General features: G+C 37.8%; 1 protein-coding gene across 9 annotated transcripts in view; it reads left to right on the top strand.

Moving 5' to 3' along the window:
- The window catches only part of AGBL1 (AGBL carboxypeptidase 1), an 822,820-nt gene that overhangs the window by 458,365 nt on the left and 348,304 nt on the right, over window positions 1-16,151 (top strand). The gene's annotated exons all lie outside the window — the stretch shown is intronic.

Below are 16,151 nucleotides of genomic sequence, written 5' to 3'. Positions count from 1 at the left end.
TGAAAATGTCTTGACCCAGAAAATATTCCAGCTAGTAAGCATACAGTCATCAAAGGATAGCAGAGGGGAAGTTGAAATGAATCTTTGTGTTCAAAACCAGCAACAGATTATTTCTGTGCACTCTGGTACTTTTTCTGATGACTAGGATTAAATCATTAGATATAATAATCAGTGGAGCAAATCCTAAAAATTTTCCTGTGATGCAAACGGTGGAACTGATGTTTGTCAACACAACTCCCCATATGCTTTAAGTGGGAGTCCTCTGCCTTCTGCTCCCCTCTGGCCTCTTCCTTGGGTGTGTTTGATATAACAGGGTTATATACTTCAGGAATAGTCTTTTTTTTATTGTTGCAAAGAAGGAAATACTAGAGAGAAAAAAAGAGCAGGCTCTTACCAAAAAGGCTGCCTTAAGGAAACGTGAGGACATTGGTATTTTGAATTTCCCAGGCCCCGCAGAAAGTGTTAACCCCCGGGAGTGACCTGGGAAGACAAGTGCGGCTGTGTGCTGCAGACCTCATGTCTTTGACAGTAGTTGCATGCCTCGTTTACCATAGAAACAATTAGAGTGTAGACAATGTCCACAGAGCAGCTTATCATTTTTCATGAGCAAAGAAAGGGCAGAAATGACGGATGTTTGCCAAGTGGCCGGAGCCTGGAAAGAAGTACGTGCATTCTTTGTTCCGGTTTTCCTTTTACAGTGTCTTCCTCCCAGTTGCTCATTTAAGAAATGTCTGCAGACTCATTAAGGCATCTTTTGATCTTCTTTCCTTTCCTCTTCCTTTTTCCTTGCTCTCCATCTTCTCCCTGAAAGTAACTGTGTGCGCGCTGCAGGAATGCCAAGCTGCTGCTTCAGGAGGCGCCGTTAATCCACTGTGACATGTCGCCTGCAAAGTCATTTAAGACTTTTGCCGAGTCAGCCATTGTTCATCTCGATTTGTGTCCCTCCATTGCCTCTTGCTCTTCTCAGCTGAGCTCCCCGATCTCCATTCGTCCCTCTGTTAATAACAAGAGAAAGCTCAGAGGTTCCAAGCTGTGCCTTGGCAATTGCTTAATATCGCCCATATTCTCCCAAATTACCATCCCGCTACACTACCCTGGGCTCCCCTACATTCCAGAGAAGTGAGTGGCTCTTGTCTCTTTGGTTTGATGAGACACGACTAAAAAAATGAAAATATTTCACGGACTTCAGAAAACACAATTATATTTTTAGTTAATAATTTAAAAGGTCCTTGATTTTCACTGAAAATATAGTTTTGTCTTTCTGAATGAGAAAATATAATTTGTAAAACATGCACACATGCAAAAACTCTATCCCTGTCATCTAACTACCTATAGAGAACCACTGTCAACCTTGTAAAATTTGATTATTTTTCCAGCTATGAATAAACAAATATATAATACCCTTAATGGCACTGCAAACTTTCTTGCAAGTTTATATACACTGTTTTTTAAAATAGGCTTTACTTTTTAGAATAGTTTTAGGCTTACAGTAAAACTGAGAGAAAGGTGCAGAGATTTCCCCTATACCCTCTGCCCCCATACTTGATCAGCTTTCCCTGTTACCAGTGTCCCCCAATAGAGTGGTATGTGTGTGACGACTGGTGAACCCACGTTGACACATCATAATCAGCCAAAGTCCAAGGTTAACCTGAGAGCTCACTTTTGGTGTTGGATGTTAGCTTTGAGTTTGGACAAAGGTATGATATGTGTCCCCCATTATGATATCATACATAGCAGTTCCAGTACCCTAAAAATCCTCCTCTCTGCCTGTTCATCCTTCCTTCACTGCTAAGCCCTGGAGGCCGCTAACCTATTTGATGGCTCTATAGTCTGGCCTTTTCCAAAATGTCGTAGAGTTGGAATTATACAATAAGCAGCCTTTTCAGACTGGCTTCTTTCTCTTAGTAATGGGCATCTATGTTTCTTCCTTGTCTTTTCATAGCTTGGCAGCTCATTTCTTTTTAGCGCTGAATAATATTCCATTGTCTGGATGGACCACAGTTTATTTATCCATTCACCCATCAAAGGACATCTTGGTTGTTTCCAAATTTTGGCAATTATGAATAAAGCTGCTATAAACACCATGTGCAGATTTTTATGTAGCCCTAAGTTTTCAACTCCTTTGAGTAAAAACCGAGGAATGTGGTTACTAGATCATATGGTAAGAACGTACGTTAGTAAGAAACCACTGAACTGTCTTCTGAAGTGGTGGTACCATTTTGCATTCCCACCAGCAATGAATGAGAGTGCCTGCTGCTTCCCAACCTGGCCAGGCTGTGGTGTTTTCTGTGTTCTGGATTTGGGCCATGCTAAGAGGTGGAGTAGTATCTCATTGTTTTGATTTGCATTTCCCTGATGATATATGATTTGGAGCATCTTTTCATATGCTTATTTGCCATCTCTCTGTCTTCTTTAATGAGGTGTCTTTTAAGGACCTTGGCCCATTTTTAAAATTGAGTTGTTTCCTTATTGTTGAATTTTAAAAGTTCTTTCTATATTTTAGATAATGGTCCATTATTAGATGGATCTTTGGCAAATGTTTTTTTCCACTCTGTGATTGTCATTTCACTCCCTTCATAGTATCTTTCACAGAGCAGAAATCTTTCATTTTAATCAAGTCCAGCTTACCAATCATTTATTTCATGGATTATACCTTTGCCATTACAGCTAAAAAGTTATTGCCAAACCCAAGGTCATCTAGATATACTCCTACCTCATCTTCTAGATACACTGGTTGCTTTTTGTATTGAACTGTTTGCCATTTTTAGGTGAAAATGGGGTGCTGTTTTAATTTATAGTTTGATCTTTTCTGGTATAGATAAAATGCTTCTGTATCACTAGGATTTCTTTTTAAAATAAATTTCCTGGGCATGTCTTTTGTTCTTGACTTTTTTAATCATGATATTTTCCTTTTTTAAAAATGTATAATTTAAATTTAATTTAAATCTGTATATTAAAGATGTTCACCATCTGTTTGTCATGGATATTGCAAATATTTTCCCATTTACCTTTCACATTTTTTAATGTAGTTTATTGACACTGGATTTTTTTTTATATACATGCTAATTTTATTCTTTGTTTCTTTTATCTTTGATAAACCTATCAGCTCCAGTTTAATAATAAATAATGCACAATCACTATAAAAATGTATTGATTTATCTGTTATTAAACTGGGGTAGGTAGATTTTATAAGGGATATGTTTACATATTATAATTTCTAATTTTTACATTAAATAATTCTGCATTTCTTAATTATTAGTTATTTGCCCTAGCAATTACTAAATCACCCATCCTTTACCAATTGATTAGTAATATCAGTTTATTAGATAGCATTTATATGAGCATGTACCTGGAAATACATTTAAAAAAAATTTATATTCTGTTTCATTAGTCTGTCTGTTAGCAACTCAGAGCTTTTAATATTGTATCTGTGTAATTTAAATATATGATGTTGTAAGCACCACCTCATTAGTATTTGCTTAAGAAGGTGCTTGGCTATTTTCCCTTCTTTTCTGTCACTGATGAACTCTATAATGAGTTAGCTGCCACAAACAAAGCCACTAGGATTTTAATTCAAACTACATTAAAATTATAGTTGTTTTCAGTCTGTCGACTGTTTACCTATATTGCTTTTTTCAAAATCTGGCATTTTGTTTCACTCATTCAGTCCTTCTTTGAAGTCTACAGATAAAGTATTGTGGGGGTTCTTTTGTACCCTTTTTTAATCTACTTCCTGGGTATAGCTTCATAAGCTGTTTTTTTGTCATTTTAGTGGTTTTAATACTAGAATTCTGGAATATGGTATATTTGCTAATTCTTTTTTGGTATCATTAATATAAAATCATGGCAACATTGTGGTTACTAGATTTCCCCCATTATCAAGTCCCCACCACATACCCCGTTAGAGTCAGTGTCCATCAGTATAGAAAGATAGCATCATAAGCTTTTAATCTTAATATTTCAGATTTTCTCCTTGCTCTAAGAAAGGGTTTTTGTTCATCACAATTTTCTAAGTGGTTGTCTTAGTTATATGGAAAAATTCTTGATTATGTATTTATTTACTTGTAATTTCACTGAACTCTGGAGTTATACCTAAAATTGTTCCCATGAATTTTTCTGTCTCTCTATATAGATCATGGTAACATGTATAAACTTTGACAATTAGCTTTGCTCAGTTTTCATTCTTACCTAAAACTTTTGCTAGTGTTTTGAGAACATTTTCTAAGGGTGCTGATTCTATGGAACATCCTCACTGTGAACCAAACTTCAAAATGAGAATAACTCTTAAGCCTTTAAAAATTAGGTAAAATGTCACATTAGTGACTGATGTTTTCTTTATTAATTATTTTTATTTTAAGTTATAAATAAAAATTCAGTATTAAATAATGAATTTTATCAATTTTTTTGTTATTTAGAAAATTATTATTACTTCAAATTAATAGTCAACTTATGTTAAAAGATTTTCCAATATTCATCTATCTTTGAATATCAAAGGAAAATGTATTTGGCTGTGATCTAAAATATTAATTTATCATAGATGTTTATGTTATTTAGTGTGAAGTGAGGAGTTTTCTGCCTGTCTTTGTGAGTAAAGTCTGTGCTTGTTCTATATTGTTCTATTATCTGGAATGCATTGAATTTCCTAGGATTTATCCTTAAACATACAGGTTTTGAGCATTGCCTATAATACTGTCTATGTCCCATTTATTTGAAACAAATACCTTATGTTGCACTTCTTATATTTTCATATAGAAAGAATCTATGGATTTTACATTGTCTTATAGTCATATTCAAAGCATCTTAAAATTCGATTTTATGTTTAATTACTTTCATCACTCATCCCTATCCATTCTGTGCAATCATGTTTCTGTTCTTGTTTCTCAATGTTGATTCATTTCACATTTTTGCTAGAGAATGCCTTAAAAAAGTTTCATTGTTTGGATAAAGTAAATCAGTATTTTGGCACACTGATATGTGAATGTCTTTTTCTTTCCTTTGCATAGGAATTACACCGTGTTTGCCTAGAGATTTCATTAAAACAATGTATACCTGGCTCGGTTTACTCTCATATTTAATCCTGTAGTAGTCAGCCTAATTTTCCTTTATTTGTATGTACCCTCTTTATTCTGACTTAATAGTTGTAGTAGCTTTTCCTTTCTCGTTAACACAAAAATTATTTTTCTGTTACATCAAGAATATTTATTTTCTTTTTCCTTTTTTTAGGTTTAGATGCTTGATTGACTTTGAATTCACATATTCCATCCCCTTCTGACAGGTCTTTTAATGATAAGATAGTAGAGAGTCCATCCTACGTGTTTCTTTTCCTTTCTCTGGAATGTTTGGTATCTGCTTGCCAACGTTTGTATCTGGCATCTCTTTTCCTCTCTTCACTTTTACTTCTTCACTCCAATTCACCAAATTCTGGAAGCACATCTAACGTTTATCCTCATAGATTGAATCTGCTGTAGGATGGACTGTCTTCTTTGCATGTATTTTAATTTCAGTTGTTTTACATTTAGATTTCATTGCACCTATTTCCTTATATCTCATTAGCTTCCCTTTCATTCATATTTGCAATAAAGCCACCTCTCTTTCCATTTGGGTCTGTTAATTTTCATTTAATATGCCATAGGTTCTCCCTGTCTTGAATTTCCCTGATACCTGAGGCCGCTTCTGCTTCCTGGGGCTACTCATCTCCTGACGTCAGATGACGGCGGCGTTGATGGCCCTGAGCACTGCGAAATGTTTCACTCTCTTGTTATGATTCTTCCCTCCTATTTTCTCAACCTCTATCTCATCAATTTTTGTTCATTCATCTTTAAATAATGAGAGCTCCATCAAGACTTGAAATTGCTCAATAATCCCAGATCTGGATGTTCTTGAAATGCTTTTGTAGTCTGGTTAGCTGCAGATGTTTGACTGAAGTGTCTGGATTTAGTTGGCATTTCCTCTTCAAGAATTCATGGTATTTGGGCTTTTACCTGAGGGCGTATTTTTTGGTTGATCACATTGGGGAAATTAAGGAGAAAGAATGAAAACAGTTTTATCTGAACGTCTGGAGACTGTCTCAAGGTGGTCAGCTAATGTGCTGAATGAATATGTGAATTAGTTGAGATGTAATGTTATCAGTGAACTAGTTCTCAAAATGAGTTCATAATTTACAATCAGGAGGAAATTAATGATGTTGAGATGATGTTGATGACAGCAGATGTTTATATCAGTAACATTTACTCTCCTAAGCAATTTACTTTTGGAATCTCAGAGAAGCCTGTCAATAGCTGTGCAAGGTAGGTATTATTATCTTCATATTACTGAGAAGTACATTATAGTTCAGAAAGGCTAGGTGGTTTGCCTACAATGTCAGAGTTGCAAGATATAGAGCTGGGATTTGAACCTAGGCAGTCTTGCTAAAAAATCAGTACTCTTAATCATGAAGACCCACTGCCTCTTACAGATACTACTACTATTACTAATAATAATGAGCACATGCTGAACATTTACTCTTTGTCATGTACAGTGCTAGGCATTTTGCATGCATACCTCATTTCTTATTTTATCTTTTAACCGAGGTTTGGCAGTTGGTAAAGGGACAGATAGGAAATATTTTAGGCTTTGCAGGCCATATGGTCCCTTTAGCAACTACTCAGATCTGCTGTTATAGCATGAAAGTAGCAATAGACAATGTGTAAATATATGGATGTGGCTGTATTTCAATACAATTCTATTTACAATAATAAGCAACGGACTGGATTTGTCCCAGTGAGCAATATTTTGCCAACTCCTGCTTTAAACAATTCTTTGAGGTATGTACTATTATTAACCCCCTTATACAGATGAAGGAACTAGAGCTCAGAGAAGCCATGTAACTTGGCTTCTACCAGCAGATAGGGGTAGAACCAGGCAGAATGACTCTGGCCTTGACATTTAATGACTGCAAATACTAAGCTGTGTGGAGCTTTAGATGAGCAATGAATGGCACCTCTTCCTTGTCTCCTGAGTTCCAAATCATCTAAGCATCCAGATAGGTTGAAATAAGATATATCTGCTTTCTTACCAATAATAAAGAGCTAGAGAGCGTGTTGCTCCCAGAATTGAACTTCCTCACCTAGAGCTGTAGGGGCGGAGGGCACCCTACTAAGTTCATCACGTGGTGGAGCAATGAGTATGTCTGGAGTTCAGGTCCTGCTGGTGCTCCCGCCCATTCAGCATCTCCCCCTAACTCACCAGCTGCATGGCCGTCTTCCTCCCCTGGAGGGAATGAGTAAGGACAGGACATGGAATGCCAATGTCTACGGCCAAAATGGGATGTCGGGGAATGAGGAGATTAGTTTCCCCAAAAGGCGCCATTATAACAAAAAAAGGGGGGTAGCTGAGAGCTTTGGAGTGTAAAGCGTGCTCTACTCCCATCAATTCCAGCTGGTGTCACGTTGAACTTCGGATACTATCTCCCTTTCCTGTTTCTGCCTCCTAATTTTGTAATCAAATTGAAAAACAGCCTTCGGTGTCTACTATTTGAGAATGTTCTTAGCGGCATGCAAAGAATGCAGCAGTTCTTACTTGCAGGCAAAGAGGTGCCCAGTGGCTACCAGGAGGAAAATGTTGGAATGGAGTTCAGTCTGGGGATCCCTTGAGACTGTGAGGATCACTTGTTGCTTAAACCATTAAATGGTTCCTCATGGGTCGATGATAATGAACTGACTAGCCCAGAAGAGATGCTCATCTTAACTTGGAAAAACAACAGAAACCCCAATTCCATTAGTAGATAAAGGCAAAACTCAAACCTTTTTGGTATACTTTGATGCTGATCCCTCTACAATAAATAAGTAAAAATAATGAAACCCAGTGTTAAGTGCATCTATGAAGAAAGAGGTTTAATAACATCGTACAGCTATCTGTAAATTGGTTTACTTTCCTCTGGAGAGGAGTTTGGTAATGTGTAGTGAAAGTCCATAAAAACCTCCCATTTAATCCTATGTTTCCAGCTTGAACATTCCTGAAGAAAATAAACAGAAAATAACATTTTATGTAGATATTTATAGCAGTGACGCTTATATCCCCAAATCAATTGAAAACAAACCAAATTCCTAGCAGTAGTAAAAATAAAAGATGGAACATCATCTATTAATTTTCTAGAATACTATGAAATTGTAAAAATAAGTATGTCAGTATATATATATATATATCTTACATATATATATATGTAAGATAATAATAATAGCAAATATTCATTAGAGCCTTGCCATGAACTAGATGCTGTGCTGAGCATTTTATAAATATTATCTCACTTAATCATGTAAATAATCCTGTGTGGTGGTTGCTATTATTAGCATCCCTTTTTACAAACAAGGAAATTAAGCTTCATGGAGATTAAGAGGTTTGCCAATGCCATGAATCTTGTAAGAGACTGCTGGCTTTTGAATCCAATCCTGTCTAACTCTAAGACACAAATACTCATCCTTCATAATGTGTAGCCTTTCAAGTAATAAATTTTAAAAAGCAGAATAGTTCATTGTCTATATATGCTGGTTGTGACAGCCACAACATGCAGAAATGCTGGCAGAAGTGGGGGCTGTTAAAGTATAATCTAAAACTAATTTAGCACTGTTAGTTTCTCTCTCTGTACAGTTCCTGAAAGTACGTGTTGGGTGCGTGTATGTCTGTGTGTGTTTGTGCACAAGTTTTAAAATCTGAATGATTTTGACTTATTTTGGCCTAGAAATATCCCTTGGCAGTCTTAGTACTATTCAGGGAAGATCCATGTATATCATGAAGGGTGGAATGTGTGCCACTATAGGTTGATTGCATCACTACCCATGGAGATAAGCACTGAAAAGAGAAAGATGAGAGATTGCAGACAGAGAGGAGTTAAAGTGCATTTCCTTTGTATTGCATTTGCTACTTGCAAAACATTGCCACCTTATAACAACCAAGAAAGTTATCCTAAAAGAATTTCTGTTTTATGAGTGATTCCATGGGAACCCAGGGAATCCAAGTGACTCACGAGGTGTAGTTCGTGATTTACCCATTGCCAGTCAACAGTGGGGACATTATTCGCCTCTGCCTCTGGCTCAACCAAGTGAATGGCTGGTCTCTTGCCTATGATCTATAAATACGTGCAAAGAGAACAGGCACTAGCTCCTGGAAAAGGGTTTCAATCAAGGAATTCGCTCTTCCTACTGTTTGTATCAACTGCAGCCTTTCGCAGCCCTTATCTTTTGTTGTTAAGTCTGAAAATGGAAGGCAGAAAACCTTTGAAGTTTCCCCAGACAAAAGAGGTTGTTTTTATTTAAGATGCCTTCAAATAGCCTGGCATGGGCAGGCTATATTAATTCAATAGCTTTTCATTAAATTTGAGAGTCATATCTTTTTATTCTGTGTTGCTTTCCTCCTTATTAAGTAAGCCCTGTGGCCCTTACAAAGAGCTACTAGCCCTTTAGCATGAGCAGTGAAAGCCTTTGACCTACATGAGTGAGTTTTCCAGATGTAAACTGGTAGAGGAAAGCCGAACTCTAAGTACAACACAGACTGAAGGAAGGGAAGGGGTGGGGGAAGGGAATAAGGAAAGAAGGAAGGAAGGAAGGGGGAACGAAGCGAGCCAATGGGGAGAGAGAGGGAAGCTGTTTCACAGGAAAAGAAATCAAATCACAATATTTGTGAGGATCAATATATCCTTATGGGGACAAAGAATCAAAGAAAGTTTCTATTTTCAGTTTGTAAGGTGCTAAACTTAGATGATTCTGGTGTAGAAGGAAAAGGGCTGCTTTTAATTTTCTGTGGATATGCCCATGTTTTGCCTGATTTCTTCATCCTGGCCTGTTGTCCAATCCTACCCTCTTAGAAGGGAATCAAGTGAAGAAACCTAGGAACACCCACGGTGCACAAGATGAAATAGTCTAGCATGGTTTTCACTGTCCCACAGATTTCCATCAAGTCCTCACTTTAGTACCCAGCATAATTTTTATAAAGGACATGTGGCTTAGATTCAAGGCGGCTCGGTTCTGGTTCCGTCTTCCTGCTGACAACCAGCTTTGCCACTCTTGGGAGGTGGCTTAACTTGTTTACTCTCAGGTTTCTTAGCTTTAAAATTAAAGATCTTTAAATTCCTTTCAGCTCTTTCTTCCTGTGTTTAGTCTTAACGCGACAGCCATTGACATTATTCCCAGTTCCATCGTGGGCAGTAAGGTTGCAACCCTGAAGTCCAGACATCAAAGGCAAGGCTGTTGAATTATGCTAAGTGACACAAAGCTTATATTTGATTGAATGAAAATTAAATTCCATCTCTATGTCTACCAAGCAGATAAAGGGACGGAAGCTTCACAGTACACAAGTAGCAGAAAACAAAGAAATAAATGATGAGAAAAAAGAGAAAGGAAAATCAAAAGGTCTATTAAAAAATGGATGTTACAAATTTGGGGGGAAATAGTATAGTGGGGAAGGATGTTAAACCAACTGTCCAATGTCAGAAGTGGAATCTGGTACATTTAAAAGAAGCCTTAAATATGCTCAACGAGAATCACAGTATGTGCTGTTTTCCATTCCCAGGGGGGATGTTTCAGGGGAAAAGGGTAATGATTCACTTCAGCTTGGTCACTTTAATTTCTCTAGATGAGTTTGTCCAACTCCAAGCTCAAGTACATCCTAGTAACACAAAATATATCTGCAGTTCTGTGATGGCTCCTCACAGACTGATTCTCTTTGTGATGAGGTCCAAGTTTTCTGGAACATGGAGATAATCTAGCTAGCATAAGCCAATAGTGTTTCGGGTCAATGGGGATGGAAACTGCATCAGAGCCGATGTTTATAGTGACTGGGTATTCGTTTTGTTGTTACGTGCTTTGACTCGGAAGCTGACGAGTTCCCGTGCTTTGCTGGTATGTGACAATATAAGCAATGAGTTCAAACAGTGCTAATAGAGGACCATGTGCCTGGAAGTGTGATAAGTATTTGATATACATTATCTTAAATAAGCAAACCCAGAAGTCTTTTTTATTATATTATTTAATTTTTATTTTACAGACAAATCAGTGGAGACGTATTAAGATAATAAATGTTTGATAAGCACTGTACCACTCTTGTATAGCTAATTCATGATTCAAACACAGGTCACTGAATCCACATGTCTTCCTTTTTTCCTCTGAAATGCATTGCAAATCATTCAAAAAATATATCCACAAGGCAGTCTCCCCAAAGGGAAAATGTAGGCCATGTGTTACAATCTGTATAGATTGATGTTCTTAACGGAAGATCCGGCTCTTCTAAGTTTAGTGCAAAGATCATGACATCCTTCCTGCTAGAGAAGCATATGTCCACTTGAGTCCCAACATTCTAGACTTTTCACCCACCAAATGTTCAAGGCCACGAAGCAAAACTACCTAGCCTGTCTTTGTTGTTGTCCTTATTTATCTATTTAATTACTGTGGGATAACCTACAGAGAGTCAAAGGAACTTCTCTTCCTCATTCTAAATAAAGGATATGCAATTATCTTTTGGGTCTGCCTAACGATAGGTCATTGAAGGTTTGCCTTAGAGGAGATTCATCTAACTTTGGGAAGAGGGCCTGGAGAAGCTGGATTGACATCATCCCCTATCGATGGGGTGCTGAGGACAGAGAGGTGGTTTGCATTCTAGCCTCAGCTGTAGTTTAACTGCTCAGGCATTAATGTGGTGGGGAAACAGGCACCGGAGAATTGACTGTACTCATTAGAGAAGCACCACCAATACTAATAGCACCACCAATATTAATAACCAAGTTTCTTGATGACTTAGCGTATGTCAAACACTGTTCTAGGTTTTTATTCATATACAGTTTTTTAATCCCCACAAATAGTCCTAAGAGATAACTGTTCTTTTGCCCCCATTTTATAGATGGAACTGAAGCACAGAGAGTTTAAAGAACTTAACTGAAGTTACTCATAAGTGATGGAGCTGGAATTTGAATCCCAACAGTAAGATTTCAGGACTAGCATATTTAGCCAGGATACCAGGTTTAAGAATAGTCATGGTTTTGTAAAATCACTAATCTCGTATTCCTGATTGGTTTGTACCTGTATCTGTACTTATCTCCCTTGTAGACAAACAAGATGCCCTTTATGAGTTCTGGGTCTGAATGTTGTGTAACAGGGCTGGGAGGCTTATGAAATAGTCAGAAAGGCTGTGGGGATCAAGGCAAGGACTTTGTGGCTAACTAATACTCAGGAAAGTTAGGGTTTTTCAAGAGCTCACCCAGGAGCTACTGTGAATCCCAAGGACTTCCAGGACACCCCCACCCCCATCTGTAAGGTCGACTGTAGTGCTTCTGAAGAAGCCACCCTCACCCACCTCTGTGACCTAGATCCGCAAAGAAGGTGGCTGGCTGGGGCATGCTGCTGACACCCTCATATCTGTTGTCTCCACATTCATCTACCAAAAATGTCCCCCCACCAGGCATAATGGCCCCTCCCTTTTGCTTCAAAATCTGAGAAATAGATTGGTAGGCTCGAACCCATCCTGAGGGACCAGAGAGAAACCACAGAATTATTAGAGTGGCTGAGTACTAGGTCAGATTTTTAATATAGTTATGGGTGACTCTGAAAAATTGTGGCCCGCAAATAGACAAATCCATGGTGAAAGCAGAGGTGTGAGTGCCCTCAGAATAAAGCCTAAGCTAAATTATTAGTTTTAAGTGACTCAAGAGTAGAATGATGGGAATTCTTAAATCGGCACATTTTTGTTGCGTTCCCAATGAGTACATAATGATTACAGTAATTTTAATTTGCGTAATTCTTCACTATTTTCTGGTGTTTCTATTTCTGTTTATAACAACTCTGTGAGCACTGTAGATTGGAACTGGAATGGTGAGAGAGAGGAGAGAGAGACAGAGAGAGAGACAGAGAGAGAGAGAGAGAGAGATACACACACCTAGGCAGCCAGGTCTGCAAGATCCCCTCTTCGGGTTTGTCACTGTGGGCTCCAGCAGGGTACCCCTACATCTGAATGGACAGTTGTTCCTAACTCCATCGGCAACCCGGAATTTGTGTCTTCCCCAAGGCCCTACTTTTGTTAGCAGCAGAAATAAGAATAGGGTCAGGAACATTCAATTTCCTAAAGAAGTCAGAATTTATTAAACCAGTGCGAGGAGAAACATAACACATATCTGGTTATATTTCAGGCATGAATGCAGCTAAAGGGAAGGGGCACCACTTGGTGTTTCAGGTGATTGATGCTTAAGGACAGATGTCTGGGAACCATGGCATGCTTCTTTCTTCACTGCATAGAGAATGATCTGCAGACTGAAGGGGAGGAGGAGAGGGAGCATAGAACAAATCTTGCCAAGAAGGAACAGGTGTCAAAGGTGGGAGAGGGGATTTGAAAGGATGCATATTACTCTAAATGAGTGCAGGGTTTCTGGACTGACTGAATTAAAATGCAATTCTGGAGCGATACAAAACTTAGATTCCTTAACCTCTGTCCAAGTTCTCTGAGGAGACCTGTTTGCAAACTGAAGTTGGACAAATAAATATCCTTTCACTGTCCAAAACTGAAAAAAAGTTATAATCTCTCAAATATAGGCAAATAAATGTGATGCAGAGATCAGGAAATCCCAGGTTGGATTCCAGAGGAAGATTTATTAAGTACTTATAAAATGACCTGGGCATTGCTAGAAACAAAAACAAACAAATGTTTTCTTTGGAAGAAAATGTTCAAACAAATCTGATTTTTTAGAACTTTGTTGAGATATAATTGATGTGCAATAAACACATTTAAAATATGTAATTTGTTGGGTTTTGGCATATAAATATATACTCATGAAGTCCTCACCATGATAAGCATTATAATCCTTCCCATCATACCCCAAATATCCTTGGGTCCCTTTGTGATTCATCCCTCACCCAGACCAGGGACAGATCTGTGTCCAGTCCTTAAATATTAGCCTGTATCTTTGGAATTTTATAGAATGGAACTGTACAGTATATACACTTTTTCCCCTTTTGGATTTTTTCACTCAGCTTCATGATTTTGAGATTTTTACATGTTCTAATCTGATTTTATCTTTGTATATGGTTCCTAGCCCATAGATCAAATAAACGTAGAATAAATCATTTATCTGGGTGCCAAGTAGATATTCTGTTTCTCTAACAGTCTGAGATGGAACAGGCCTGACTTCAGACTTTATCACTAGCTTTCCCCTCTGCTGGCATTCATTTCCTACAGATCTTGCAAAGCTGGCTCCTGTTTGATAGTCAAGTCTCAGTTTAAATGTCTTAATCTCAGCTTAAATTTCACCATCTCAGCAAGACTTTCCTGTCCATCTTGCCTAAGGGAACATTCCTAGTCACTTCTACTATGACGCCTTTAATTTGGTAGCATCTGTCTCTCCCAGATAGAGTATACAGTTCATGCGAGAAGGAACTTTGTCTTGTTGGCAGCTGTGTGCCCAGCACGTAGCATAATGCCTGATGCATAGGCGGTAATCAATAAATAAACGAACAAATAAATCTTTGCCAAGCTTTTCATGTTATGTTTGTGGGAAAATCTGGAGACCTATGGGATGAATTATAGTATAATTCAATGCAATTGTTATTAGGTGAAGGAATATATTCAAAGTATGCTGATTAATAGATAGTTTTCAATCCAAGTGGGGATTGATATTCATGGCTTTACCTTATGCCCGATCCTATTCCACAAACTGCACAGTAAAAGAAGAAAGCACTTAGCTGAAACTATAGAAACCATGATTGTTACTTTTTGGATAACATGAATCTACAATACATAAGTATGGTGTAATTGATATTCTAAAATATATTTACAGATCGAAATGATGGATGGCACTAAAAGATGAAACTACCTAAGGATAAATTCTGCTCAAAGAGTCCCCAGCCAAGGGCACACACCCTTGGAGGAGTACAGGCTGTGTCTATGTGGTTGTCACAGGTAGCGAGCTTAGTAATGCCCAGTGTGCTAAAACTAAGTTCTCATGACAACTCAGTGGCTTTAGTAGAAATATAAAAATCAGAGGTAGATGGGGAAGAGTTTCCTTGTGCTTTGTCCTCATCAACACAAAACCTAGAGTATTATGGTTCATTTCTGAGCCACAGAAATGCAAATGAGTTCAGTGGCTGACATATGTAATGCTGACAAGGGTCGTGAAGACAGTGTGCACATAATGAATGGTAGCAGGAGGGACAGTGTTCACTCTGTTAACTGTCTTCAAATAGTCCGCTAGTGAAAAGAAATTAAAGCTAGTCCTTGCTTGACTTGGAGTAAGAACGCAATATCTATTAATATCTGATACTATTTTCTTTGCTCAGAAAGACTTTTGTAGTAGTCAGAGATGCCCAAAGATAAAATGAGCTCTTATTGACTTCAGGCACATATGGCATTTAGGAAAAGCTTTGTAAGGACAGACCTAAGAAAATGAATCACTACTTGGGTGATAGCATATTTAGAGTCTATACCAACTCTGAGATAGAAATTAACATGTATTGTTGTATGAATAAAGAAAGCCATTTATTTTTATTTAATTCATTTGGGGTGGGATTTAGTCCATTCACCTTTTTCCATAATTGAAATCCTCAATTCTTCCCTAAATTCCTTATTGATATGAATACCCCACGGCAGAGGTAGATTTGAAAAGTGGCTGCTTGGCAAGGACTTCAGATTTGTTTGAAAATTTATTTTGCGTTAGTTGGATAAAGAAGTACTTGTTTGTTTTTTCAGCCAGAGTAGAGTGGTTTGTAGTAGAATGTGGGGAGGTGATGTTGAAGACTTGGTTCCTGGAGGTCTTAGTCATTACAGAAAATCACACTCTGTTCCTCAATTTCCATTCAATTGTGTGGTTTTTGTGCAGATGCTTGCTGAGAGGGTACTGTCCAGCAGCATAAGTGCTGAATTCTAGGGCTCTTCAGGAAAGTTTTCTCAGCATCTCATTAGGAAAATGAAACCATAGGCAATGAGATAAGCTTGCCCAATTTATTTACTCAGCCATTCTGCTTTACAAATTATTGTATTACCCAAGGAAAAAGCATTAGCTATTGCTGAATCTTTCTTTTATGTGTGGACGTTATTTCAAATTGTAAGAAGTACAAAACAGGAATCCATATTAAGTTGTAGGTTGTGGTTTTTTCTGGTCAATTTTCTCCATTAACAAGAAGTGGAGACAAAGAAAGAACAAG

This window comes from Manis javanica, chromosome 18, assembly GCF_040802235.1.
Source record: "Manis javanica isolate MJ-LG chromosome 18, MJ_LKY, whole genome shotgun sequence".
Taxonomy (NCBI): Eukaryota; Metazoa; Chordata; class Mammalia; order Pholidota; family Manidae; genus Manis; species Manis javanica.
Note: the sequence above shows the minus strand (reverse complement) of the source record. Positions and strands in the feature narration are given on the sequence as shown.